Source organism: Dermacentor variabilis, unplaced genomic scaffold (genome assembly GCF_050947875.1).
Source record: "Dermacentor variabilis isolate Ectoservices unplaced genomic scaffold, ASM5094787v1 scaffold_12, whole genome shotgun sequence".
Taxonomy (NCBI): domain Eukaryota; kingdom Metazoa; phylum Arthropoda; class Arachnida; order Ixodida; family Ixodidae; genus Dermacentor; species Dermacentor variabilis.
Window position 1 is genome coordinate 35391006 of NW_027460280.1, and position 27786 is coordinate 35418791.

General features: G+C 49.8%; 1 protein-coding gene across 3 annotated transcripts in view; it reads left to right on the forward strand.

Annotated features, from left to right (window-relative positions):
* Positions 1-1011: 1011 nt before the first annotated feature.
* LOC142566420 (U-scoloptoxin(11)-Sm5a-like) overlaps positions 1012-27786 on the forward strand; it is a 225785-nt gene continuing 199010 nt past the window's right edge. For all 3 annotated transcript variants that reach the window (XM_075677394.1, XM_075677398.1, XM_075677397.1), the window contains exon 1: positions 1012-1097. The gene's annotated coding sequence lies outside the window, so the exon portion shown is untranslated. The remainder of the gene's footprint in view (positions 1098-27786) is intronic.

Below are 27786 nucleotides of genomic sequence, written 5' to 3' on the forward strand. Positions count from 1 at the left end.
TTCACACATAATGCATAATACGCTGCCTTAATCTTTATAGGTATTTCTTACAAAATGGCATAATCGTATCGTACCATTTGTTCTTGCGTAATACACAGAAACATTTTTTTTTCTCTGGCCTGGGACGTGCATGCATGCACGCGCAGTGTGTACGCGCGTGTGTGTGTGCGAGGGGGAAGGTGTGTGGAAGGGTGAGTGTATAAAAAAATAATGAAATTATTGAGTTTTTACGCCCCAAAACCACGATCTGATTTTGAAGCACGCCGAAGTAGGGGACTCCGGATTATTTTCGACCACCTAGGGTTCTTTAACGTTCACCCAATGTAGGTGACACATTCGTTTTCGCATTTCGCCCCCATCTAAATGCGGCCTCTTCGGCCGGGATTTCATCCCGCGACCTCGTGCTTAGCAGCGCAGCGCCATCGCCATTAACTCACCACGGCGGGTAAACGTTGGCAGTATGTGTCTTAGGATGTAGATCTTTACAGTGGTGTTTGCACACATGCTACTTATAATGCATCCAGTTTCTTTAATTAGCAGTGAGTGCAGTGACTGCAAAAATTATAAAAGCGGCACCGTCGCGGACGCCAAAGACTGCTCTCGTCATCTTGCTACCGAAGTGAGTGTGAAAGGGCAAAGAGATACACTGGTGTTTTGCCAGAGGCCCAAACTCCGCTCGCAGTTTTCCCGCCCCCGCATCGAATCGGCGGCGAACGAAAATGCGCTCTTGAGGGGGTGCCGTTGCGCGGGCCTAAAATCTTAATGACCTGCGATGAACTCTGGCGTAGTGCACTCGGCAGTTTACTACAACGCCTCTCTCCCGCATCACCTCAGTGCGCCCTCGACGGGAAGCCACCGCAGGTGCATGTGAGGCGGCCGCGCTCCACGATTGGTGCAGCCGCGGCCCACGTGATAGGCCCGGGCCCAATAGAGATGGACCCGGGCGCGGAACGCGCGGGGAGTTGAACAACGTCGGGTTGGGGCACCGGTGCTGAATCAGTCCGACGACAGCCCGCAAACCGGCGAACGAAGGTCCCGGCGCTCCGAGGTGTCCCGTCTCTCGCCTTCGACTTCGTTGCGCTTCATCCCGAGAAGCGGTGAGCGGGCAGCACGCTCCTCTGCCTTCCTCTTCTTTGCCGCCTCCTCAACTTGGGCGCTCCCGCCGCGCGCCGCGCGCGCGCGCGCCAAGTGTGAGGAGGTTTTTTTGGTTCAGTTTTCCCCGTTTCCTATTCGTTGATTGGGCGAAAGAATATCCACAGCAATATCAGTAGTGCACGCCGATTAATGCAATGGAAGGTGTTGTGTAATTAAAAAAAAGAATGTAATGAAACAGGCGTTTTAAAAGGCGCCACAAAGATACCTTATCGATAGAAAGAGAAGAAGATAAAAGCGTGAACTCACGTACGAATAACTGTTTCTAAATTGTGGACCAAGAAGTACGGTGCTATACTGGAGCGGGAACATCGACACTACCTTTGCTAGGAAATATTCTATCGAGAATTTCCTCTGCGGGATTATCAGAGGCTTCGCATTATTATTATTCGCCCCCCTCCACATTATTTTGTTTTTGTTCTTGGCACTGTTCTTTGACGTGTTGCTCACAAGAAAGAAAAATATTTTCTTGCGTATTCCGAGAAGTTGCTCTACTACCAAGTCGCCAACTATTACGAAATGCGACGCCTCGCGAACCGAGTGCAGGCATCGGAAACGCGATTTGTTTGTTGCATTTTGCTTATTTTGCCGAGTGGTGTAATCGTGTTCTGCACACTTCACCTAGTTGTATAAGCCGCCTATGTTGCATACTTATCTTTGAAGACCGCTGGAGGCGTTACGCCGACAAGAAATGTCACATTTTTGTTGATGTTTCACAACGTAAGAAAAAAAAAAAAGAATGCAGATTAAGTTCCCAGCAGGAACTCTTACCGAGTACGCGGTGATTCACGTAGCCTGAGTAGACTAGGCTAAAGCAGATTCTTAAAACGAAATAACAATAAAACTGTTGTCTCACTGAGCGCTGACAAAAAAAAAAAAAGACGATTTGGACAAGATCTGGATACATAGGAACAAAGCTCATATAGAGTGAAATATAAGTCTTCTTGAGTTTTCTCTATCTCGGGTCAGCGGCTGGTATCAGAGCTTTGAAGAGAAGAACGTGGGCCGGTAGAAACGCGTGATCTGCCGCTACGAAGGAACGTGGTCTTAAATCACCCAAAGCAGGCGCATTTCCAGCAAGCAGCCGATGCACTTTTAGTATACTGAGATGTAAGAGAGAAAGCGAGAAATAAGGATGTCCACAAATATACAGATGGCCATCAAGGCGCGTTTTGCAAAACTTATGTAAGGCCTAGTTGATCGACAACGGCTAAAAACGAGGAAGAAAAGGGAACACGGCCTTGCACAAATAATATTAGTGAAACTCGACAAAGGCGGATTAAGCGTATACTAGATTTGCCTCGCTGTGTGTTTTCTGCCGTTTTGACTGGCCTTTGCCGCGTATTCCTAACCTAAAAAAAATGACGCGTCCTGTTACAATAAAACAAGAATACCCCGCATTAATGACTGCATACTAATATGGTGCCCTCGTAAAATCAAGCGAAAGTAGAAGACGGGAGAAAGGCAGCTTCTAAGAGCGTGGGCGAATCACACGCCCACTGAACGCGCAAAGTTCTAGAGGTGGTAAGCTCGATATCAGAGACCGCATAACTGCACAACACGACACTCTACAATCGAATGACATTTATGAACTAAAGCCAAAGCTGGAAGCAAGGAAACTTTTCTTTATGAGACCGTGCTACTGTCTCAAATTGCCGGCTTCCGTGAGGGTCCCTGTGTGCTCTAAAGAAAGGCGCTACAAAGCGGTCTATTGATTCGCCCGTGGAACGAGCGACTCTTCCCAGAATAGATTAGGTGAAGGTGAGGGACTGATGACATTTGTGCGTTACTAGGAGAGACAGAGAAAAAATGTTTAACGGGGATAGGAGAACTTAAAGTAGAGGTAGTGGAAGACAAAACAACGAACGCAAAAGAAAAGCAACAACTTTACTGATTCTGACCCCTTGTCCGAGCTTTCAGATCAATGAATGTTCAAGCTCTTATTGTATATCATACTGTGAAAGAGACGCGAATACGAGTAGCCCTTTACAATGTTTAATTTTGCGTGGCAGAGCTCACAAGAACAGGTTGGCTATGTGCACAAGAGTAAGCCATTTATCAAGCGTCGTTTTTGTATGGCCTTTCCTGCCAGACAAGAAGATGCGTGAATGACCTCCTAAGGACGCATCGGAACAGCGCCGACAAGCAAGACAGTGGCTTTCGTGGTCTAGGTTGTATAGATTGCGAACTTTATTCGATTACACTTCGATTGCAGCATTATTGCCGGGACGAACCGAGAAAAGAGAGCGGAGCCAGCTTGTCTGAGCTCTCTATTACACTGTTCATGAAAGGACTTCAATGTTCTTTAAAGCACACTGTTTGCCTGCGCATACGCTGATAATCCTGTATAAATGTGCGCGAAGACGACGAAAATAAAACTGCTGAAAAATCAGCGTAACTTGTCGTCTGTCTCTTCTTGTGGGCTTCTTTTTACCTATAGCTCAGCCTTCAATTGGGAAATGCAGTATAGAAGATAGGCGATAGCTGCGCGCCTAGCATGCGACTACGTTTGATGAAGGAGAGAAAACACAATGCACGTGAAACACACTAACACATGAAGCCAAGGCATCTTGCATAGTATAATTGTGTGCTCTTTGTCGTATATGGGAGCATTATATTATATATAAGCTCCTTAGTAGGCGCACATCGCCATGTTCCAAGAGCATCCCGAAAATTAAAGGCACATGTCGTTACCTACTTTAAAGGGTTCCTAAAGGTACTCCTCAAGGTTCTCAAACGCGTAAAAATTCTAGGCATATGGTCCAGGTCCTGTTAACCGACGTGTGTCACAACGGCGGCGTACAAGGTAGTTGAGTGTTAAAGAAAAGAATGTTGCTTACGAAAAAAATTTACTGACGAACGCGACACGGTGGTGAAAGTCATATTGGGTCAAAACAATTATCAGGCCGCTATCGTCACTCCACGTCACACTACTACGCAGCGAACGCTGTGCAAGAGGTGACACAAGTGCCGATCCGTCAGTTCCCGAAAGCGGTATACGGGATCAGGATGAGTTCTCCGCAGTCGCTGCGAGCAGTTCAAGCAGCACGCTTAGCATTGACGTGACCCACTTCCAGAGATCCTTCCAGAACCACTTTGGAGTTCGTTAACTCTAAATCACAGCGGAATTCACTATGCCGAGCTATATTTAGCTATCTTCGTGTCCAGCATGGTTCACCAAGCGATTTCCTATATGTATAATGTAGCTACATCAAGCATTACGGTTTTCTACCTGCTCTTACCAAACGACAACTTGTTCTTTGCCTAAGTTTCTTGCAGGAATTAGAGGTTCAGCAGTGTGTATGGCAGTTACTGTGCAGAGCTCGCAAGGACATGCCGTATTCATACAGAAGAACGGCACATACCTCCAATTAAAGCGTCTACGGGGGCGAATTTTCAAGATTGGCGTCCCTCTGGAACTATAATTGGAGCGTGGAGGTGCAGACGGGCAGATGCGATGGGCGGAGATCATGCCACCCAGCATAGATGTCGCGGTAATATTGTTAAGCAATTATATATATATATATATATATATATATATATATATATATATATATATATATATATATTGATGCCACGAGAATTACTTGGGCAATCTGACCTTTTGCCTACACTTTCGATGGATTGTTTTCTTTATTTTTATCGCCTGATTGTGCAAAAATGGGCTGGGTATTAGGTGGGATACTGTGCTTTGGAAATTTGCAGGCAGATGATGACTTCGGCTGACGCACGATATGGGCAAGTGGGCTTTTCGTCCTCCCAGCGTACAATAAAACAGGGTGAGGCTGATGACGACGATGATTTATTGTTTGCTTACAAGAACGGTTCTTCAGTGAGGCGAAGGGCAGGGCGAAAGAATAATATGCGCCGCTGAGGGAAGCCAACCGAGTCCCTTAAAATTTTTGTCGTGAGTTTTTCCTCAGATTCCAGCACTTCACCACCTCGCAGTCGCTTTTTATTCCCCGTACCGTCTGCAAAGCGTGTCCGTTTTTGACCGCTCGAATGAAGAGCACAAAACGGGACCACGGGAATACGCGTCTTTTGTTGGTGGCGCAGTGCTGCTGTCATACTTCCTTCGCTTAGCGGGCGATGAATCAGGGCTGTCGTTGGGCGTCTTTGCAAATCGCAAGCCGCAGGGCCCAGCCATGATGAATTATTGCGCGTAGTCGGCCTCTCTCACGAGTCGAGGATGGCACCGGCGACGTAGTGGTGCTCTTCCTTGCAACGCGAATTCTGGTGGCAAACGCGGCATCTGCTGGTGCTTGTTTACTCTGCTGGGACACCGGCGAACTCGCGGCCTTTTCCTTCTGCCGCCCGCGCTGCCGTGTCCACCGTCCGGCGCAAGAGTGACGGACCGCTTTGGCGATAACATCGGCAGCGTCAACGTCAGCAACACGGGAAAGGAAAAGGTGGAAATGATGAGTCAATCTGAAAGGGAGCGTGTCTTCAAGTGCACTCTTTTGCGCTGGAGATTTTCTTTCTTTTAGCAGTTAGGACGGCTACCTTTTTATTTTTATTTTTTAGCAACTGCTAAAGCAAATTATGAGTCCCCGTTACATGCCTCGGCTCTTTATGTGTGCCAATGCAACATTATTCGAAACCCGCGAATGACGAACTTTCTTTTTTTTTCTTTTTTAATTAGTAATATCAAAACTCTGGGACCGTATTCACTAAACGTTCTTACACTAAAAGCGGTTGTGCCAGTCAATAGCGATGTAGGACATATCGATAGCGAAGGCGATTAGCCAATGAAAAACAGCACTTACGAACGAAAAGCTTTGTGAATTTGGCCCCTGAAGTATAGTACGCATGCTGCCACTGTAATATTTATTGGTTCCATAGCGACATGGCTGATCGAAAATATTTTACATAGCGTAGACAGACGCATCCATAATTAAGAATAATTGACCGGGAATTTCCCAAGGAACTGCAGGCAAAGTGACAATCACACAATAAGAAAAACTTGGTCGAGGGTCTTCCCCAGTTCCACTAACGACGGTATATATATTCGACGGTATATAGTGCTCGTGTCCGTTACAAAATGTGGGCGACATATATCCTCCAACCTCATTCTTCAACCTTCAACCTTCAATGGCTTCGAGACGAGCTCTATATTCTGTTCGCATTTCAACGCAGTCACCTCACTTGACATAACCTGATTATTTCGGGGAACAAAACATTCGCGGGGGTTTAATTTTAATTGACGAAAGAGGACAAGTGGGATGGCTGGTGTCTTCTTCGCATACCTATAACTTGTGTAGCGCAATTACGGAATATAGACTAAAGAGGTCTGCGAAGTCTGTGTCACCTGTTTTGTTTTACGACCTACTGCGTTAAGGAAACCTTTTATGGGCACGTTTAGCGACAGCAGCGTTATCAGTAAGGTCATTACGCACGATAGCGCCGTGACCTGGCATGCTACTGAAGAACGATGTCATAAATGCAATTAAAAGTTCAGTGGCACGTCTCTTTGATCGCGGACGCTAACTGTTCGGAAGTCCCATGTTGTAAATCTGACTGCGGGATCTCAAGTGATAACTTGGAGCCTCAAAACACGCGCCAGATGCATGGCTGACTCAGTTTACAGTGGGACGAAGGGGATGTAGTCACGTAAGGCAAGAAGCTAAACTTTGGCACTGCTGGTGGAACTGTCCGTATGCCTCACGCACACAGAGACAGAGAGAGAAAAAAAGATCATGTATTTAATATAGGTTAGTAAGCGATCTAACCCGCATTCCAGAGGCTTGCTGGTACCTCGCATCATTGTCGATTCGATGTAAGCGGCCAGGTAGCGTTGGGCCTCCGTGGATGTGCCCATATTCAATCACTAGGCACAGTGGTACGCTTGACTTGGTTTTGGGGGGTAATCGGTGTCCGCATTCTCGCAGAATATGTGTTGTGCTAAGAGAGAGAGAGAGAAGAAAGGCATGGAGGTTAACCAGAGGCGAGTTTCGGGTTTGCTAAGGGATCGGGATTGATAAGGGATCGTTAAGAGGACAAAGAGCGAGAAGGAAAAAAAGGATCAAGAAAAGAAAAAGAAGAAAAACGGAAATCAGCGCCCCATTCCAGTCCGTGAAGATGGTCGAACAGCGAAGCTGTGTTAAATACACCGAGTTTTATACCATGCAAGTCAAACTTCGCAAGCAGTCTATATTGTAAATCTTTTGTTTCGCCATTCTTTGACCTCATTTTCGCTTTTGCATACTTCGAGCGATGAGCTTGCTTTAGGAGTGCTTTTTACCAGGGGGGGGGGTAGGGGGACGGTTTTCGCAGTGTATTCTTTTTGCGCGTGGGGTTTCTGTCCGTGTTTTACCGGGCGTTTTATTTTTACGCGTGCGATTACTGTGACGAAAGTCTCGATCCAGGAATTCCCGCTTGAAGCGAGCAGTGGCTCCACCGTTCAGGATGGTTGCTTCTCTACGTTGACGCGGTTCTAGAGCCTCTCGTTCGCGGAGCCCGGGTTCTTCATTCCGACGCCGCCGATGTCTGTCCGCGCCGCTCGGCTTCGGCCTTTCGGCGCTGCCGTTGAGCTTCGGCTTCTCGGGCGCGCAGGTCGAGGTCGGCCTCCCGGCACGGCCGATGTGTTTCCGCGTCTCGGGCGCGCAGCTCGGGGTAGGCCTCCCGGGGCCGCCGTTTAAACTCGGCATCTGTGGCGCGCAGCTCGAGGTCGGCCTCCCGGCGCTGCCAATGTGTTCCGCATCTCGGCGCTGCCAATGTGTTTCCGCGTCTCGGGCGCGCAGCTCGGGGTAGGCCTCCCGGGGCCGCCGTTTAAACTCGGCATCTGTGGCGCGCAGCTCGAGGTCGGCCTCCCAGCGCTGCCAATGTGTTTCGCATCTCGGCGCTGCCAATGTGTTTCCGCGTCTCGGCGCTGCCAATGTGTTTCCGCGTCTCGGGCGCGCAGCTCGGGGTAGGCCTCCCGGGGCCGCCGTTTAAACTCGGCATCTGTGGTGTGCAGCTCGAGGTCGGCCTCCCGGCGCTGCCAATGTGTTTCGCATCTCGGCGCTGCCAATGTGTTTCCGCGTCTCGGGCGCGCAGCTCGGGGTAGGCCTCCCGGGGCCGCCGTTTAAACTCGGCATCTGTGGCGCGCAGCTCGAGGTCGGCCTCCCGGCGCTGCCACTGTGTTTCGCATCTCGGCGCTGCCAATGTGTTTCCGCGTCTCGGGCGCGCAGCTCGGGGTAGGCCTCCCGGGGCCGCCGTTTAAACTCGGCATCTGTGGCGCGCAGCTCGAGGTCGGCCTCCCGGCGCTGCCAATGTGTTTCGCATCTCGGCGCTGCCAATGTGTTTCCGCGTCTCGGGCGCGCAGCTCGGGGTAGGCCTCCCGGGGCCGCCGTTTAAACTCGGCATCTGTGGCGCGCAGCTCGAGGTCGGCCTCCCGGCGCTGCCAATGTGTTCCGCGTCTCGGGCGCGCACATCGGTGTCGGCCTCTCGGCGCCGCCAATGTGTTTCCGCGTCTCGGGCGCGCAGCTCGGGGTAGGTCTCCCGGGGCCGCCGTTTAAACTCGGCATTTGTGGCGCGCAGCTCGAGGTCGGCCTCCCGGCGCTGCCAATGTGTTCCGCATCTCGGCGCTGCCAATGTGTTTCCGCGTCTCGGGCGCGCAGCTCGGGGTAGGCCTCCCGGGGCCGCCGTTTAAACTCGGCATCTGTGGCGCGCAGCTCGAGGTCGGCCTCCCGGCGCTGCCAATGTGTTCCGTATCTCGGCGCTGCCAATGTGTTTCCGCGTCTCGGGCGCGCAGCTCGGGGTAGGCCTCCCGGGGCCGCCGTTTAAACTCGGCATCTGTGGCGCGCAGCTCGAGGTCGGCCTCCCGGCGCTGCCAATGTGTTTCGCATCTCGGCGCTGCCAATGTGTTTCCGCGTCTCGGGCGCGCAGCTCGGGGTAGGCCTCCCGGGGCCGCCGTTTAAACTCGGCATCTGTGGCGCGCAGCTCGAGGTCGGCCTCCCGGCGCTGCCAATGTGTTTCGCATCTCGGCGCTGCCAATGTGTTTCCGCGTCTCGGGCGCGCAGCTCGGGGTAGGCCTCCCGGGGCCGCCGTTTAAACTCGGCATCTGTGGCGCGCAGCTCGAGGTCGGCCTCCCGGCGCTGCCAATGTGTTCCGTATCTCGGCGCTGCCAATGTGTTTCCGCGTCTCGGGCGCGCAGCTCGGGGTAGGCCTCCCGGGGCCGCCGTTTAAACTCGGCATCTGTGGCGCGCAGCTCGAGGTCGGCCTCCCGGCGCTGCCAATGTGTTTCGCATCTCGGCGCTGCCAATGTGTTTCCGCGTCTCGGGCGCGCAGCTCGGGGTAGGCCTCCCGGGGCCGCCGTTTAAACTCGGCATCTGTGGCGCGCAGCTCGAGGTCGGCCTCCCGGCGCTGCCAATGTGTTTCGCATCTCGGCGCTGCCAATGTGTTTCCGCGTCTCGGGCGCGCAGCTCGGGGTAGGCCTCCCGGGGCCGCCGTTTAAACTCGGCATCTGTGGCGCGCAGCTCGAGGTCGGCCTCCCGGCGCTGCCAATGTGTTCCGCGTCTCGGGCGCGCACATCGGTGTCGGCCTCTCGGCGCCGCCAATGTGTTTCCGCGTCTCGGGCGCGCAGCTCGGGGTAGGTCTCCCGGGGCCGCCGTTTAAACTCGGCATTTGTGGCGCGCAGCTCGAGGTCGGCCTCCCGGCGCTGCCAATGTGTTCCGCATCTCGGCGCTGCCAATGTGTTTCCGCGTCTCGGGCGCGCAGCTCGGGGTAGGCCTCCCGGGGCCGCCGTTTAAACTCGGCATCTGTGGCGCGCAGCTCGAGGTCGGCCTCCCGGCGCTGCCAATGTGTTTCGCATCTCGGCGCTGCCAATGTGTTTCCGCGTCTCGGGCGCGCAGCTCGGGGTAGGCCTCCCGGGGCCGCCGTTTAAACTCGGCATCTGTGGCGCGCAGCTCGAGGTCGGCCTCCCGGCGCTGCCAATGTGTTCCGCGTCTCGGGCGCGCACATCGGTGTCGGCCTCTCGGCGCCGCCAATGTGTTTCCGCGTCTCGGGCGCGCAGCTCGGGGTAGGTCTCCCGGGGCCGCCGTTTAAACTCGGCATTTGTGGCGCGCAGCTCGAGGTCGGCCTCCCGGCGCTGCCAATGTGTTCCGCATCTCGGCGCTGCCAATGTGTTTCCGCGTCTCGGGCGCGCAGCTCGAGGTAGGCCTCCCGGGGCCGCCGTTTAAACTCGGCATCTGTGGCGCGCAGCTCGAGGTCGGCCTCCCGGCGCTGCCAATGTGTTTCGCATCTCGGCGCTGCCAATGTGTTTCCGCGTCTCGGGCGCGCAGCTCGGGGTAGGCCTCCCGGGGCCGCCGTTTAAACTCGGCATCTGTGGCGCGCAGCTCGAGGTCGGCCTCCCGGCGCTGCCAATGTGTTCCGCGTCTCGGCGCTGCCAATGTGTTTCCGCGTCTCGGGCGCGCAGCTCGGGGTAGGCCTCCCGGGGCCGCCGTTTAAACACGGCATCTGTGGCGCGCAGCTCGGGGTCGGTCCTACGATGACGAGCCCGTTGACGAGCCAACTTTTGCTGACGCTCGCTGTGGCCAGCTTCTTCCTCAGGAGTACGGACTACTCGTGGTCTTCCCATAGTTGTAGCTGGGATGGAATGTGCGGACCCACTAATCCAAAGCTCCGCATATTGGGCGCAAGACGACGAATGGCTCCTCCGTAAACGCGGCCTCCCCCTTACGAGGACAGATGAGATGTGAAATTCGACGCTGAAATGTGGTTCATTCCACTCTGATGCGGTGCATTGGCGTGCAAGTAGGTGGAGCATCCTTGCAGAATCTGCCATAGACAGGAGGATCGATAGGAGGTTGTTATTTACATTTGTTGAACGAGCAGATTGATCGGCACGTTCATTGCTGATGATAGCGCAGTGACTAGGTAGCCATTGAAAAATTATTTCATGTCTTTTCTCAATCAGGTCGTGTATGGCCTCCGTGATTTCAAATACCGACTGTTCATGCGGACCGCGCTGTAAAGCTAATAATAAACGCTGCAGTGCCAGCTTCGAGTCACGGAAAATCAACCATTTGTGTGTTCATTCGTCATTAATAAAGTGTTGCGCGGCTCGAAGCGCTGCGAGTTCTGCTGCCGTTGACGTTGCCAAATGAGAGGTTTTCAGCTTGATAGTGGTGGCTTTTGCTGGAACGACGACAGCTGCGGTAGGGCTGTTATTCTAACGTGCCCGTTGAAGTATAAATGGATACTAATTGACGTTAATAAAGCACTCGTTAGCACTTTCTGACGCGTATACTTCACGCTCTGGTTATGGCGATAGATGGGAACAGTCTCATGGGGTCCTATAACGTAAAACAATTCCAATCTGTTTTTAGTCCAATTTCCTGACGTCGAACTTACGTAACCACCCACGCAAATATCGGGGGGGGGGGGGGGGTAATCCGCAGCGTTGTTTGAAACACCCAATGAAACGCGCTCCTCGTTTATAGCAGGTCACTTTTTTTTTTGCTTTCAAAGCCAATAGCATTGCCTACATTGAGCAGATTTCCTTATCGAATGGGCTGATAAGAGGCGAGGAGCACGCTCAAGTGGAGGGAGATTCGATGGGGCCTAGCCAGAACAGTGAAAGTAGATAACCGGCTGAAGAGGGTGGTGCCGGCGTCTGTGATTGATCCGCTCCCCCTTAGCTTGCGGTGGCTGGTCGAGAATTGTTACCGAAAAGTTTAGAATAACTTAACGGTATAGTGCCCCTACTCTCCCGATACGAAGTGGCTGTTTCGAGTTGGGAAAGAAAGGAGCCTGGCGAAATGTCACTCGGGTTAGTGGCGTGCTCCCTACTTCTCGCGAATCTGGCGTTCACGTGAACCGTACATGAGTCAGGCGTTCCGGCGCAAAAAAAAAAAAAAAAGAAGAAAACTTGTTTAAGGCTTTGTTGAAAGTTTGACTAAGGCGATCGATTCAATTAATATCTTTTGCAAAATTCAGAACTATCCTTTACTTCCTATTCATTCTAATTTGTGTGTTGCATGTTTCTATAGATTTTCTGCGACGGTGAAGGTCGAGTTTGGCTTTTGAGGTTCATTTGAATATCCGATTATTGACGTTGTGGGGGAGATTCCCGGCTCGGGTAGGGGCGGACACTTGGATGAGCCGAACTAATCGGGAACGCGCGCCAGACTTTCGATGAACTTTTAAAAATGTCGAGTGCTACGTGAAATAAAAGGGATCCACTGAGTAGTTGACCATGCACAGCTGGCACCGTCTCTCTAACGAAGGTCGCAAACAACAACAACAACGACTACGACGACGACGACGACAACAACAACAACGACGACTACGACAGCAACAACAACTTATGTGCTATTTCTGGAGGCGGCCAAGAAGATGGTTCGTGAAGACGACCCTCGTGCATCTGCCTTGTCGTTAAAGTCCAGCGCTGGCACGGAACGAATGTTTGCCGAGCCTGAGCGTTCGTCGCACCTACCGTAGACGAGCGGTTTGGAGCCGCTTAGATTTATCTATCTAGCAGTAGCACAGAAGAAGACTTGTTGCGTTAGTGCATGCAATGCCACGCGTTTGCGGTTACGCACGGCGAATTTCAAACTCTTGTTAATGAGGAGTCCGATGTTCGATCGCCTGGAAGTCGGGAATTTTGACCGTGCTTGTTCTGATTTTGTAAAAAAAAGAAAGAAGGACAGTCAAATAAAAGACAACTCGCTTTGGTAGAGCTCACCGCGAGCGACGCATTTGCGGACAACCAAACCGATGTGTAGATGGAACCCTTCGTCGTCAGCAGCCAGATAGTTGAAGCAGTGAGAAAAGTGCACTCATATCGTCCAACTAGTCACGAGAGATTCATAACAACGACATCTGCAGATAAACAAACATGAGTTCGAAAATCGTTCAAAAGAAAAGCATATCACTGTATTATTCTATGGTACAAACCAAAAGAGCCGCAACTTGGAGCATAAAAAAAAACTTCGAAGGAAACGAAGTTTTTTTTTTATGCTCCAAGTTACGGCTCCTTTGGTTTGTACCTGAGGCCACCACATCAAGAACTGCCGGACTATTCTTTACTAAAGTTTCTTCTTCTTCGAAGGAAACGAAACATCACATGAAAAACGACGGGATCGAAAGAAATAGGCATAAGGCATGGGATGGAGGCAACGCGGATTATGAATCAAACGTCGGTATCTCACATTGTAGTTTCAAGTAACACGAATGGGAAGGTAATATAATGCGGATAACAGATAACTGTAGTCTCTCAGAACTAAGGGATGGAACGCGTTTCCGGTCGTGGCAAACAGTTAGAATGAGTAATGAGACCAGGAAATTTGTAGGGAAACGATGAAGTCGGTTGACGAAGGACAGGCGCACAGCTGGAGACAGCTGGAAAATGACTCTGTGCTGTAGCTAACTTGTGATGATGATGAGAGCGAAGCGACCTTATAAGTCGGTAACTGAGGCGAAGGGCCGCCAAGAACTTATCACGGCTCAGACCACGAAGTTAGCTCATTGTTGTACTCGTTTTTACATTCCTGTTCTACACATGTGACTCGTGGCGCAGTGCCTATACCTCTACATCCCACTCATATATAGGGGCACCCAGCGCTGCCAGCTATAGTTCTGTCTTGCGCGGCTTTTTTCTTAGCCTTAGCCCGGTTGAAGCAGTGATCTCGTTCGAGCTGCGCGCTTCTAAATGGTTCTGTTATGATTACTTCCGTTGGTCTTCAAACTAGAAAATTTAGTGCAGCAGCTGTTAGTAGGTCGGTGAAATACTACTAACACTTGCTACATAGCTGCAGGAGCCGAGTGCGTATGCAAATACTTATGCCGTTGAACCATGACGGTATTTCTGTGTTACCCCAAATAATGTGCGTAGCCGATAAGAGTTTCGAGAAAGAAAACACGCCAACGGCAAAAGATACGCAGGCTTCTCAAAGTGCCATAATTTTAAACTGTATGCCCGCAGAAAACACAGACTTGCCTCTTTCTCGACGAGTACTGATATTCAACGGTATCACTCTAAATCAAGGCATGAAAGCGTTATCAACAAGAACGTGATGTGGTTAGTTGACTTTTATTTTATAGCAAGATGCCATCACACCAGATATGTTGGCTAACTCATTCGGTTAACGTGAAATATAATGATTTCGCTTTCAGTCCGCCCATTCGAAAAAGTGACCCGACACGAGGAACAGCGGGCAGCGTGTGTGCAAAATGCCGCAGCGAAGGATAGGTATGAACTGCATTCAGGGTTTTTACGCGTCAAAACCACGATTTGATTATGAGGCACGCTGTAGTGGGGGATGAGGGTAGGTATAGGGGCTTGTTGGTACGGCATATCTTATTTTGTTGTAGCGCAAGCTGAACAAGGACAACAGAAAGGCACATCTGAGACACACAGCGCTAACTTTCAACAACAGATTTATTTCCCGTTCTCGTCACTATATATGCACCCTTGCAACGTCATACAGCACGTGTAAAATTTCCGTAAAAATGAACAAAAAATAAACTGGGAACCACACGTAAGCAGTTTTTTGACTCGCATATTCACAGACATGCACACGTTCAGCGCGAACAAAGATAATTGAGCTCTTTTGAGGATAATGAAACGGAAGGTTTACTGACGCATGCGTCGCCGAATGTTGATGTGGCCCTAACTTGTATTATCAAGCGCGTCATCTCACGCCTGCTTCTACTCATGATGACTGTTTCTTTAAATCTAGGTTTGCATTTGCATCTCTGGCAATTGATGGCAAGAAATCCGTCGGCGGCCAAATTGTTTATTTTGTTATTGTGTTCTCGTAACCTGTCGTTTATGCATCTGCCTGTTTGACCAATGTAGGATCGTCCACACCCGAGAGGAATGCGGTATACCACACCCGTGATGAAATCAATGAATTTGTTTTTATGTTCTTTTTCGCATGCGGTACGTGCGATTCTTTCTGGCCTTGTGTTTCTACACACGCTGACCAAATTATTAGACGCCGAAAATACAACGTTGATGCCGCTTCTTCCAGCAATCTTCTTTAATCTATGGGAAAACCCGTGTATGTAGAGGATGACAGCGATCTTTCGGCGGTTTAGGACCATAGCCGCTAAACCACCATGGCGGCGGGTCGAGGGATAGGTATATCGATGGGGCTTGAGGTACCAAAGGCATGCGCAGGGGCTATCGAACGTACCACAGTGGACGGGTTTGGATGAATTTTCACTACCTGATTAATGTTCTTGAACGTGCAACTAAAGATGGGTGCGCGAGCGTTCTTACATTCCGCTCCCGAAAGAATGCGGCCTCCGGCGCCGGGAATCCAATCCGCAAACCTAGCCACTGAGACACCGCGGTGATTGGAAGAAATAAGTGACTCCCGGGCACAAGCACTGGATGAATAACGTAACAGGCGAGATGTTAAGAATAGACGCGGTCTGATGTCATTGTCGTTCACGCGGTTACTTTTTTTCCCAAGGCTGCTCATCTTCCCTTTCATCTATATAAGTATAAACTGTAACGCGTGGCATGCCAAATGATTGTGAGCCAGTAGGCCCAGGTAACTCTAGAAGAGAGCTGACCTGGATTCACTGTCACCATGGAAACGGCTGGGGTGGAAGGCGAGTGCGAACGGAGGTCCCGGAAGCATCAATTCCAGCTGCGTTTCCGATGCTCATTTTTGCGCCTCGGGTTTCCCAGTCCAGTACAGAGAAAACGCGTGATATTGTGTGTCACCAAAGCATCATTTATTCTGTGAGACGAGCGTATAGCGTTAGGCCAGTGGGTGAAGGCTGGGACTCTTTGTCGCAAACCTGCGCCTCTGCTTTTACTGCTACCGAAAATAAATAAACAATAAAACACAGCCCCCACTCAACGCATCACCCTCTCATGTTGTATATAAAAAGCGAGGGGCCCTTAGAACCAAGCACGATCATCTTCGTAACACCGCGTGATCTGGCTGCTTAGAACTGGTCCCACGAAGTTTTGTCTTTTTATTATAAAGTACGTCGTTCTTTCAGATTTTTTTTTCTCAATCAGCGTATTGCGAGAAACGTTACACAGAGCACGCTTGACAGAAGCTCTTGCTGGACAAGAAGCTCGACTGAGTACTCAAGCCTAGACCAATTTCCAGGAACGCCCCAAAAAACGCCTGCTATTAAGTCTTGAAAAAGCTCACACAGATGCTAGGGAATGATTGTCAGCTAGGTCAGTGCGGAACGTTTCTGTTGTTTTTTCCAGAAACTTGCGTAACTTCTAATGGGATAGGCTCGGCAGAATAAGAACCATGACCTGTAAACAGCAATCACGAAAAGCCATAAAAGGACGTAATTCCGGCTTCCGTGCGTGTACAACACTGTCGTGCGTGCTTTCTCAACTAAAGTTTCTCTGACCTTTCATAGAATCCCAGTTCAGGCACGGTCGCGTAGCAAGAGCACCATTCAGTACTATTTCGTCAGTTCTCTTTTCGAGAAGATGTCGCTCTCATGTTTCAAGGCAAGTTGATAAAGTGCTGAGAGAAAAAAATGAAGCGGTCTCACTTAAATTCGATGATTTTGCATGCGTGTGCATAGTCCCAAATCGTAAGAAAAGATCGATGTCCTATCAATGATTACATCAACGATTACAACGTGAGATTTGCTTCTAGTAATTTTTGTACGACACAGCGGCGTGTCTAAAGGCTTCGTTCGTGAACAAATGGAAGGTAGTTGAGCTCAACAGACCTGACTCTGGTCGGTAACAATGACAGATTCCTCTAGATTAACGCAACTACTCAGCTTTGCGGTGTGAAGTAGCCGAAGAACCTAGCAGTTATTGACTTGAACAAATGGCGCTATTGGCACAAATGTTTGTGCTATCCATGCAAAGCGTATGACAGAAAGCACTCGAAGAAAGCGCGCCAAACTGAAGTTGATTTTTGCTAGTCGTAATAAGTCTTCTTCTTGAATGCAAAGAGCCCTTGCTCGAAGCCTATGGCGTGAAGCGTGTGCTGGCCTCAGGTGCTGAACGAACATGGCTAATCAGGTGCCTGTGCTCGAACTGGTGCAAAACAATACACATCAATCTGCGTGGCGTATGTTCCTTCTCTGGAATTCGCCAGCATAGCCCTTTACTGTACCTCACCTAGCAAAGGTGACCACACTTCACTGGTCGCCGTGGCGGCAAAAGAAATATGTATTTTTGAGCAGTACCATTTCAATGAATTCCCACGTGTCGTTGTTTTCCAATGCAACGATGAAGGCCCTTATGAGAAAGGCTCATTTAACCATGGAATAAAAAAATTCTGAATCTGAAGGATCAGACATAGAAGGAAAAAAAAAACATGAATGGGAGCTACGTTAACAAAGGTCATTCATGTTCTCCATAAGCACCGCGCTGATACCTCTTCGGGCAGAAACTCATTGCATGACACAAGGAAATTTATCCGCGGGGAGTTCTACAAAATTTATGCGACCAATGTGACGACTTTGTTGTGTTGAATGGTGCTGACATAGCAGAACTAAAATATGCACCAATAATCGTCTACGCTCGCAGTGTTGGTTATCTAGCCCTAACGTGATATACCGATGCCACACGCGCAGAAAACTGGCATTATCACACTTTTATCTGTTAGTTAGAACCGGCTTTTTTTTTTCAAAATCGCACGGACATTACAGCTCATGCGATACTCGCACACAATGCATCTGTTCAGATGAATTAGCTAAAGAGGCCAACATTACTCACACAACCAGTCCCAATGGCCAGGCAGCTAAAAAATGTGGCTAATTATCTTTTAAACTACATTTACTTTAGCGCATATGTTTAAGTCGCGCACGCACGCACACACACACACACACACACACACACACACACACACACACACACACACGCACACACACACACACGCGCACACACACACACACACGCGCACACACACACACACACACACGACATGGCTTGGTGTGTTGCTAGGCGTTTTGCCTGACTATAGCTGTGAGACGTGCATTGTGAGAGAAACATGGAGGAGGAGGAGGAAAGAAAAAAGCAGAAGGCAGGGAGGTTAACCAGAGAGAAGCATGGAAACCATTCAGAAAACATCCGAAAACTGATATGACGGATATGATATATGATATGACGGAACTGAAAGCAGGTGTTACGTGGAACGTAATCTTAGAAACATTTAGGAAGAGGAGGAGGATGAGGAGGAGGAGGAAAGAGAATAAAAGACAGGGAGGTTAGATAATATAAATAGTGGTTGGCTACCCTGTACTGAGGAAAGGGGAAAGAAAAAATGAAGAGTGATAGAAGGAGAAAAGAGACAACCATTAAACAGAGAGAAACTGAAGAAGAGGTGCAACTTGTTTAAAGCATTATGCGTTGAACTCGGTGTGGGCCAAGTTCCAAGCGTTCTCTTCCGTCATGGGGCGATCGTTCAGTGTGTCAAACGCAATCGAAAACTTTTTTCTAGCCACACTGTAACAAGGGCTGTCATAGCGGAGATGCCTGATTGTCTTCTTCAATGCTTAATGAGTAAACATTCGTTAATGCCTGCTCAGGTGTGTTTCTTCAGCTGTTGATATTCCCGGTAGAAGTCGGAGATGCAGATGTGGGTCCGAGCTTTGGAAACGTGTGTTCGTAGATTCGTTCGAGCTACCCTATGCCTCTGCACACTCGCTCACGAGCGACCAAAGCCTTGTGACTGCGTCTGCTTTCGACTGTAACATTGGTATACAGTGGAGACATCGTAGACCGATCGAGGGGCCTCATCCGCATTGTCTTCAGCAGAAATGCCACACCTTGTAAATAGCGTGTTGGTGAAGTATTCTGACATCTGCGACTAAAACATGGACGACGTTTTTCCATGTCTTAGGAGAAGAGTACTCGCAATGACAGCGATGTGGCGCTGGCTAGCATTCCGGACCTAGGCACTCGAGGCTAGTTGCCGAAAATGGGGATGCAGATATCTGGATCCCCATTTGGATGCAATGGATGCCTCCATAGCTGGATTCATAGATCACTTACGCATAATGTGGATACTGGAAATTCGGCTCCAACCGGTGGCGAAGTGTCCTTTTCTTCCACTTTCGATCATTTCTTTTTTTTTCCTTATTAAGTATATGAAGGCCTTTTTGTCAGTTTAACCCACATTTATATTTCATTGGAGTGCTTAGTAAAAAAAATAGCTTGTTTCTCCTTATAGGCTATATATTGTCTGTTAGCTTCGTGCATTGCTAAATATCGAGCCTCACAGTAAGCTGTACATCATAGACCGTTGTGACCAACGGCACATTATTTCAGACATATTGAGATACTGAATTCTCAGATGCTCGGACCTTGCAATACTTGCAAGCTTAACCTTAACAATGGACTTTGCAATACTTAACTAATTAGTAAATGTCAATTATGCACAATTTAGCAGATTTGTTTCTGAGCAGGAGTTGTACTTGAGAAGGTTGTAGGGGCATGTGTGAACGAGCAACCGATATAGTCTTTTTTTTTCTTGTTGTTGTTGTTGTTTCTAAGAAGTGTAGCGCATCTCTGGCTATGAAGAGAGCCTTCGAACTACGAAAAAGTGACTTATTCGACGTTTTTGTGCCTATAATTCCATCAATCTCCAAGCTTATTTTGAAGTGGCGTGCTTTTGTTTTTATTGAAATGGCGGCGACTCCTATGGGAAATGCTTGACGATGTCTATAAGCTATAAAATATATCCCATGCTAGTTTACTACTTTTCCACCCCCAACCCCCCTTCGCGTTTCCTGTTGCGGATTAACGAAAGGGCCTTCTTGCGAAGAGAAGCCCTGGGATCCCGGCCTCCCACGCCGACATTGTGGAATGTCACAAGAACGGCTGTGGCGGTCGCTAAAATCAGTCGGTTAATGCACGTATATACGAGCGTCCAGATTGACCACCACTATTCTACCCTCGTCTTCGTACTTCTCCCCAGCTCTTCACTTCGCTCCTGCCCTGCTTATCATAAACATGAAAGAGAACCAGAGCATGAAAGAGAACCACATGGAAAAGGAGCTGGTGCTGACAAAGTTCAACTGGAAGAAAGCCGAAGAGAAAATTCCGAAGCGTACAGCCACAGGGCTAGACGAGGTTCCCGTTAGGCTGATTAACGAACTAGGACCAATAAGTAAGGAAGTTCTGTTGAAAGCAGTATAAAAAAACCTTAAAAGGCAGACGAAAGCCAGACAGTTGGCAACAAAGTAGAATGAATTTAATTTATAAAGGTAAAGGGGAAAAAGAATTCACTCATATAAACCATTGATCACTACATCGGTATTATACAGGTTAGCAATGTAGGCGAATAAATTAAAGCTGCAAGTATGGGCACAGAATAACGGCATATAAAGAGAACTTCAGAATGGCTTCGGAATCGGTAGGCATTTAGATGATCACTTATTTGTCCTTACTCGGTGTATTGAAGTATCCAGAGTAGAAAGGAGACCGCTATATGTGACTTTTCTTAGACATTACAGGAGCATATGAGAACGTAGACCGCAACATTTTGTGGGATATTCTGGAAGGGGAAGGCTTAGGCGACGATTGTATACAGCTTATGACAGAGATTTGCCTAGAAAATACCGTTTGCATTGAATTGTAAGGGATGAGGAGCGAGGAGAAAGTTGATATCAATAAGGGACTGAAGCAGGGGTGTCCTTTATCGCCACTGCTGTCTATGATGTACATGATGAGAATGGAAAGGGCGCTAGAAGGAAGTAATATCGGGTTTAATCTCTCATACAAAGAGGCGGGTACAGTAGTAGAGCAGTAACTTCCAGGTGTTTTATGCGGACGACATGAAATTAAATTACGGGGTTTTACGTGCCAAAACCACGATTTGATTATGAGGCACGCCGTAGTGGGGGACTCCGGGATAATTTGGACCACCTGTGGTTCTTTAACGTGCACCTAAATCTAAGTACATGGGTGTTTTCGCATTTCGCCCCCATCGAAATGCGGCCGCCGTGGCCGGGTTTCGATCCCACGACCTCGTGCTTAGCAGCCCAAAACCATAGCCAATAAGCAACCGCGGTGGGTATGGACGACATTGTGTTGCTAGCTAACAAGCAAAGTGATATGCAACGTCTGGCTAGTATCTGTGGAAAACAAGGCGAGAATCTGTCCAAAATTTAGCGGTGAAAAATCAGGTGTTATGGTATTCAATTAAAACAGTGCTACTAATTACCTCGGGTAAAAATATATAAATACCTTGGTAACACATGAAAAACAATAACAGCAAAGGCAAAGAGAAATGAGACTATAATGAAACACAGAGTGCTGTGGGGATACAATAGGTACGAGGTGCTCCGGGGTATGTGGAAAGGTCTAATGGCTCCAGGACTTACATTTGGAAATGCGGTTGTTTGCTTGAAGTCAGTGGTGCAGTCAGGACTGAATGGCAAGCAAAGGTCAGTGGGACGCCTCCCAATGGGCGCTCACGGGAAGACTACAAATGAAGCTGTGCAGGGTGATATGGGGTGGGCAAGTTATGAAGTGAGGTAAGCTCGGAGTAAAATTGATTATGAAGAACGACTGAGGAATGTGGAAGAAAGCAAATGGGCTGGGAGATTGTTCCCGTATTTGTACAGAAAAAAACATTGATTCACAGTGGAGGAAAAGAACTAGAAAGCTTACCACAAGTAGAAGAAGAAGCATGTGCTTGCTGCGGTGAAGTTAGGGATACGATGGAGCACGTTCTATTAGAATGTGAAGATATCTGCCCAGCGGTCGATTTAGGCACCTCTGGCCTCCTTGAAGCCCTTGGATTCAGCGAGAGCAGGGGGAAAATAAACATATTGTTGCAGGAAGAAAGCAGGCCCACGAGTGTAAAATAATGTATATTTACAACTGGGGTTAATGGCGTTCAGGCAACTGCCAGACTTCGTCTTCCTCTCGTCCAATCCAACTTCTTCCTTCCCTTCACCGTAACATCACCCACCCGGCGGAGTAGCTCCGTCCCGGTGCAAGTTATAGAGCATCACTTAATGGGGGGACATAGGGCTTCAGCCTGGTGACGTGAACAACATCGCTGGTGACGTTGGGAGGCACTGAAGGCTGACCGACTGGGTGATCTCGTATGTCACGTCGGACAGTTGGCGTAAGATCTGGTACGGACCAGAACAACGGCAAAGTAGTTTTTCCGACAAGCCGACGCGACGTGAAGGCGTCCAGAGAAGGACAAGGGAACCAGGTGAAAAATGGGAGTCTCGGTGCCGAAGGTCGTAGCGTCGCTTTTGAGAAGCTTGCGTGACTCTGAGGCGATGACGGGCGACTTCTCGGGCCTGGGCGGCTAAGTCAATAGCATCGCGAGCGTAACCAGTGCTGGGTGATTGTACTGCGGAAGGTAGCAACGTGTCAAAGGGCAAGGTGGGGTAGCGGCCATACAACAGGTAAAATGGCGAAAATACGGCAGCGTCGTGACGGGACGAGTTGTATGCGAAAGTGATGTATGGTAAAGCGACGTCCCAGTCGCGGTGATCGTCGGAAACGTACATGGCCAGCATTTCCGTTAGCGTGCAGTTGAGTCGCTCGGTGAGGCCGTTCGTTTGAGGGTGGTACGCGGTAGCAATCTGGTGTTCTGTAGAACAGGAGCGGAGCAGATCGTCGACGACCTTCGATAGAAAGTAGCGGCCGCGATCCGTCAGCAACTGGTGAGGGGCGCCGTGGTGCAGGATGACGTCGTATAGTAAGAAGTCGGCGACATCTGTAGCGCAGCTGGTTGGTAGCGCTCGTGCGATGGCAGATCTCGTGGCATAATCGGTTGCTACAGCAATCCATTTGTTTCTTTTGATGGAAATTGGAAAGGGGCCAAGGAGGTCTAGGCCCACCCGGAAGAAGGGCCCTGTAGGGATATCAATTGGTTGCAGCAAACCAGCGGGAGTCATAGCAGGCGTCTTCCGGCGCTGACACAGGTCGCAAGAAGCGACATAACGTCGCACAGAGCGATAAATGCCGGGCCAGAAGAAGCGTCGCCGCAGGCGGTCGTATGTACGAGTGATGCCCAGATGTCCAGCAGTAGGAGCGTCGTGAAGTTGCTGGAGCACGGCTAGTCGAAGGTGCTTGGGAACGACTAGGAGGAGCTCCGGGCCGTCAGGACGAACGCTACGACGGTATAAAGTTCCATCGCGCAAGGTGAACATCCGGAGGGACGGGTCATTGGGCGAGGAGCTTAGGCGTCCCATAAGTGTTCGAAGAACAGGATCTTTGCGCTGCTCGTCGCCAATATGGAGGAAGCCGGAGAGGGATAGAACACTGATGTCCGAGTCTGCATCGGTATCGTCCGGTTGATCCACGGGATCGCGGGACAGGCAGTCAGCGTCTTTATGCAGGCGCCCTGATTTATACATAATAGAAAATGTATATTCTTGTTGACGCAAGGCCCAACGTGCAAGTCGTCCAGTTGGGTCCTTCAAAGAGGAGAGCCAGCAGAGGGCGTGATGATCGGTTACGACGCAGAAGCTCCGACCGAAAAGGTACGGCCGAAATTTCGCGACCGCCCATACGAACGCGAGACATTCTCTCTCAGTAATGGAGTAATTTCGCTCGGGCGTAGAAAGAAGGCGGCTAGCGTAAGCGATGACACGGTCTTGGCCCTGTTGACGCTGAGCGAGGACAGCGCCGATGCCATGACCACTCGCGTCAGTTCGTACTTCAGTGGGCGCAGAAGGGTTAAAGTGCGACAGAATTGGGGAAGTTGTAAGCCGCTCAATCAAGGTAGAGAACGCTTTCTCATGCAGTGGTCCCCAAGAAAAAGAGACATCTTTCTTAAGAAGGTCAGTGAGAGGGTGAGCTATGTCGGCAAAATTTTTCACAAATCGCCGAAAATAAGAGCATAAGCCCTGAAAACTACGGACATCATTTGTGGAACAAAGTACAGGAAAATTTCGCACGGCGTGAACTTTCTGTGGATCAGGTTGGATTCCGGTGGTGTTTACGAGATGGCCGAGCATGTTAATTTCACGGCGACCGAAATGGCACTTGGAGGAGTTTAGCTGAAGGCCATCCCTGCGAAACACGGAGAGTATGGTTGTGAGGCGCCGCAGATGGCTCTCAAAGTTCGGCGAAAACACAATCACATCATCGAGGTAACAGAGGTATGTAGACCACTTCAAGCCGCGCAAGAGAGAGTCCATCATGCGCTCGAATGTAGCTGGCGCATTGCATAATCCAAAGGGCATGACTTTAAATGGGTACAGACCGTCCGGTGTGACGAAGGCGGTTTTCTCGCGGTCCATCTCATCGACGCTAATCTGCCAATAACCGGAGCGAAGGTCAATTGATGAAAAGTATTGGGATCCGTGAAGGCAGTCAAGAGCGTCATCAATGCGAGGCAGGGGATAAACATCCTTCTTCGTTATCCTGTTGAGGTGACGGTAGTCAACGCAGAAGCGCCACGAGCTGTCTTTCTTCTTTACTAAGACAACTGGTGATGCCCACGGGCTACTTGAAGGTTCAATGAAGTCCTTGTCCATCATCCTGTCTACCTCTTTTTGTATGATGGCCCTTTCTGTTGCGGAGACACGATATGGGGCCGCCTATGAATGGGGCTGGCGTCACCGGTGTTGATGCGATGCGTGACAACAGATGTCTGGCCAAGTGGACGGTCGTCCAAATCAAAGATATCCCGATAAGACGACAGGAGGTGACGAAGAGCTGCTGTTTGCTCGGAAGGAAGGTCAGGGCGATCATCTTAGAAACATCGTCCGTAGGCGTCGAGTACGAAGGAGTGGGTGACAATGGTCCGTTGGTACTGAGGAAGGATTCAGAGGTCAAGGAAGAAACCTCAAATTATTCCAAAGGAGTGATATGCGCTATGGCGATACCGTGTGGCAGCACATGCGACGAAAATCCAAAATTGAGGATGGGCACGCGAGTGCAGTTTTCGCGGATCCGGATTAAGGTGCTCGGTAGGGCAATATTGCGCGACAAAACCACGTTGGTAAGCGGCGACACGACGTACTCGTCATCAGGTACGGGGGGACAGGGCGTCAGGAGGACATTTGTAGCCGCTTGTGGCGACAGCCTTGCAAACTCAGCAGAACATAAGCGGTGTGAAGCACAAGTTGTGTCGGCAGGAAGCGGCAGATCCAACTGTACAACACCTGCGGAGCAGTCAATTTAGGCAGAGTGTTTCGAAAGGAAGTCGAGGCCGAGAATTAGGTCGTGCGGACAGTGTTCAAGGAAGATAAATAGAACAACAGTATAATGGCCCCCAATGGTCACACGTGCTGTGCACATTCCAAGGACAGGTGAAGTACTCCCATCGGCGACTCGCACAGTGCCCAGTACGGCGGGTGTCAGAACCTTCTTGAGCCTTCGGCGGAGAGCAGCGCTCATAACTGAAAGCTGCGCTCCTGTATCAACGAGAGATCTAACAGGAACGCCATCAACTTCAATGTCCAGTAGGTTTCCACATGTAGGCAGGGTCAACAGAGGATTTGTGGGCCGGGTCGTAGTTGCAGCTTCACCTCTGGGAGCTGCACCGCCTAGTTTCCCGAAGCGAAGCGACCGGTTGCAGAAGGGGACGAAGAGCGGTGAACGAGAGGCGAACGGGACCTACGACCTTGCGGAGACGGGGAGCGGCTAGATCTTGGTGGAGCGCTGTCGGCGTTGATGTTACTAGTCGGTGTATAGGGCGAGAAAGTGCGATTGTCTGGTACTTGGCGGTAGTGACTCGGAGACGACCACCGAGGAGGCGACGACCAGTGGTTGCGGCAATGACGGGCGATGTGTCCAATACCGGAACAATTAAAGCAGATGGGTTTATCATCCGCTGTGCGCCAGTCAGCTGGGTTGCGACGGGGTGGCGGGAAGCTTCGCGTCTGGGAGCGAGCGGCCGGAGAAATCTCGAAGGTGTTTGTATGGCGGACCGAGCAGAGAGATGGAATGCCCAAACTTGCTATTTCCTCCCGAATGACCGCTTGTATAAGGGAGATAGCGGGCACGCTTTCCCGACAGTCGGGACGAATTGGAGCCGGAGCCATGGCCTCAAGCTCACTGCGAACGATGCGCGTGTTATCTTCCGGTCCTGCGGGCTGAACGAACCGCGGCGGGTCTTCGCAAGAAGTTGTCGCTGCGGTATTGGGCAATCGGGCGAAAGTTTGAGCGACGTGGCGGCCCTTCGCTTGTTCGAAGCGCCGGCACTCCTTTACAATTGCATCGACAGTGGCACAATCCTTACACATCAGGAGATTGAATGCATCGTCTGCAATACCTTTCAGTATGTGACCAATCTTGTCTGCCTCGGTCATGTTCTCATCAGCCTTGCGACAGAGGGCCAGTACATCCTGTATGTACATGACATAGGATTCTGTGGACGTCTGAGCGCGGCACGCAAGTTCTTTTTTTGCTGCCAGCTGACGACCGACAGGTCTGCCAAACAGGTCCTGCATTTTTTCTTTGCAGACATCCCAGCTCGTTAGGTCAGCTTCGTGTGTGTCCTACCATTGCTTCGCAGTTCCTCTTAGATAAAATATCACGTTTGCTAGCATCATTCTTGGATCCCACCTGTTGTTGTCGCACACTCGCTCGTACATCGTAAGCCAGTCCTCGACGTCGGCGTTGTCCGCGCCACAAAATGTCCCTGGGTCCCGCGGATGAGTGAGGATGACCGTTGGCACGGGCTGCTGAGGTGTTGTCGCTTGTGTCGGTTGATTTGCCATTGTGGCGGCAGGTAGATGACGTCCGTTGCGAAGTTCCGTGATTGTACCCAGCACCTCCACCAAAATGTTGCAGGAAGAAAGCAGGCCCACGAGTGTAAAATAATGTATATTTACAACTGAGGTTAATGGCGTTCAGGAAACTGCCAGACTTCGTCTTCCTCTCGTCCAATCCAACTTCTTCCTTCCCTTCACCGTAACAGTATCCGCAATAGAAACCAGTAAGAGGCTATTGGAAGATAGGTGGAAGAAAAATAGGCAAATGACAAACAACAGAGGCGGACAAAAACGAAGTTCCCAGAAAGATTGGTGATAGAAATTTTGCGTGATTTTTTTTTCGTTTCTTTCTTTTTCTTTTTTTAACATAGTTAGGACATTAGGCAATATAGTAACAAGAGCTTGGTGACACAGCCCACCGCCCTTTTCCAAAGGGGCGTTCATAGCATCCATCCATCCATCCATCCATCCATCCATCCATCCATCCATCCATCCATCCATCCATCCATCCATCCATCCATCCATACGCGGCAGCGGCGGCGCCGGCCGTGTGGGGGAAAGACAAAAAAACAACAACCAGAAAGCTCGCCTCCAGGCATGGCGATCGCCGCAAGCGTTTCCTAGTAAGATTACGGTTGCAGAAGCTGCAGTTGTCAGGAAGCGGAAACTACAGCCCACAAAGCAGGGCCTAACGTAACTAACTACACTTTCGTATAGAAAAGAATAACGTACCTAGCAACTGATTTCATTTGTGTTTTGACAGCGCTATGGAAAGGCCACGTATAGTCAGGACTGCCGAAGAGCAGCGTGAACACCATGATCAGCGACGGGAACAGCAACGTCAATATGCACAACGGCGTCGTGCTCAGGCCCGACAGGACCAAATTCAAGGCTACGTCACATCCGTCTATCGGATCAGTTGATACCACAGCTTCGCTGGCCAACCATCTTCACAGCGTGGATTTTAGGCCCACTTTTCTCAATATGTATAGCATAAAAATATCACCGCCTTTCCTTATTATTACACAACTATAGCCGCTTCCGAAATGCCATTATTTTGCCCATCGG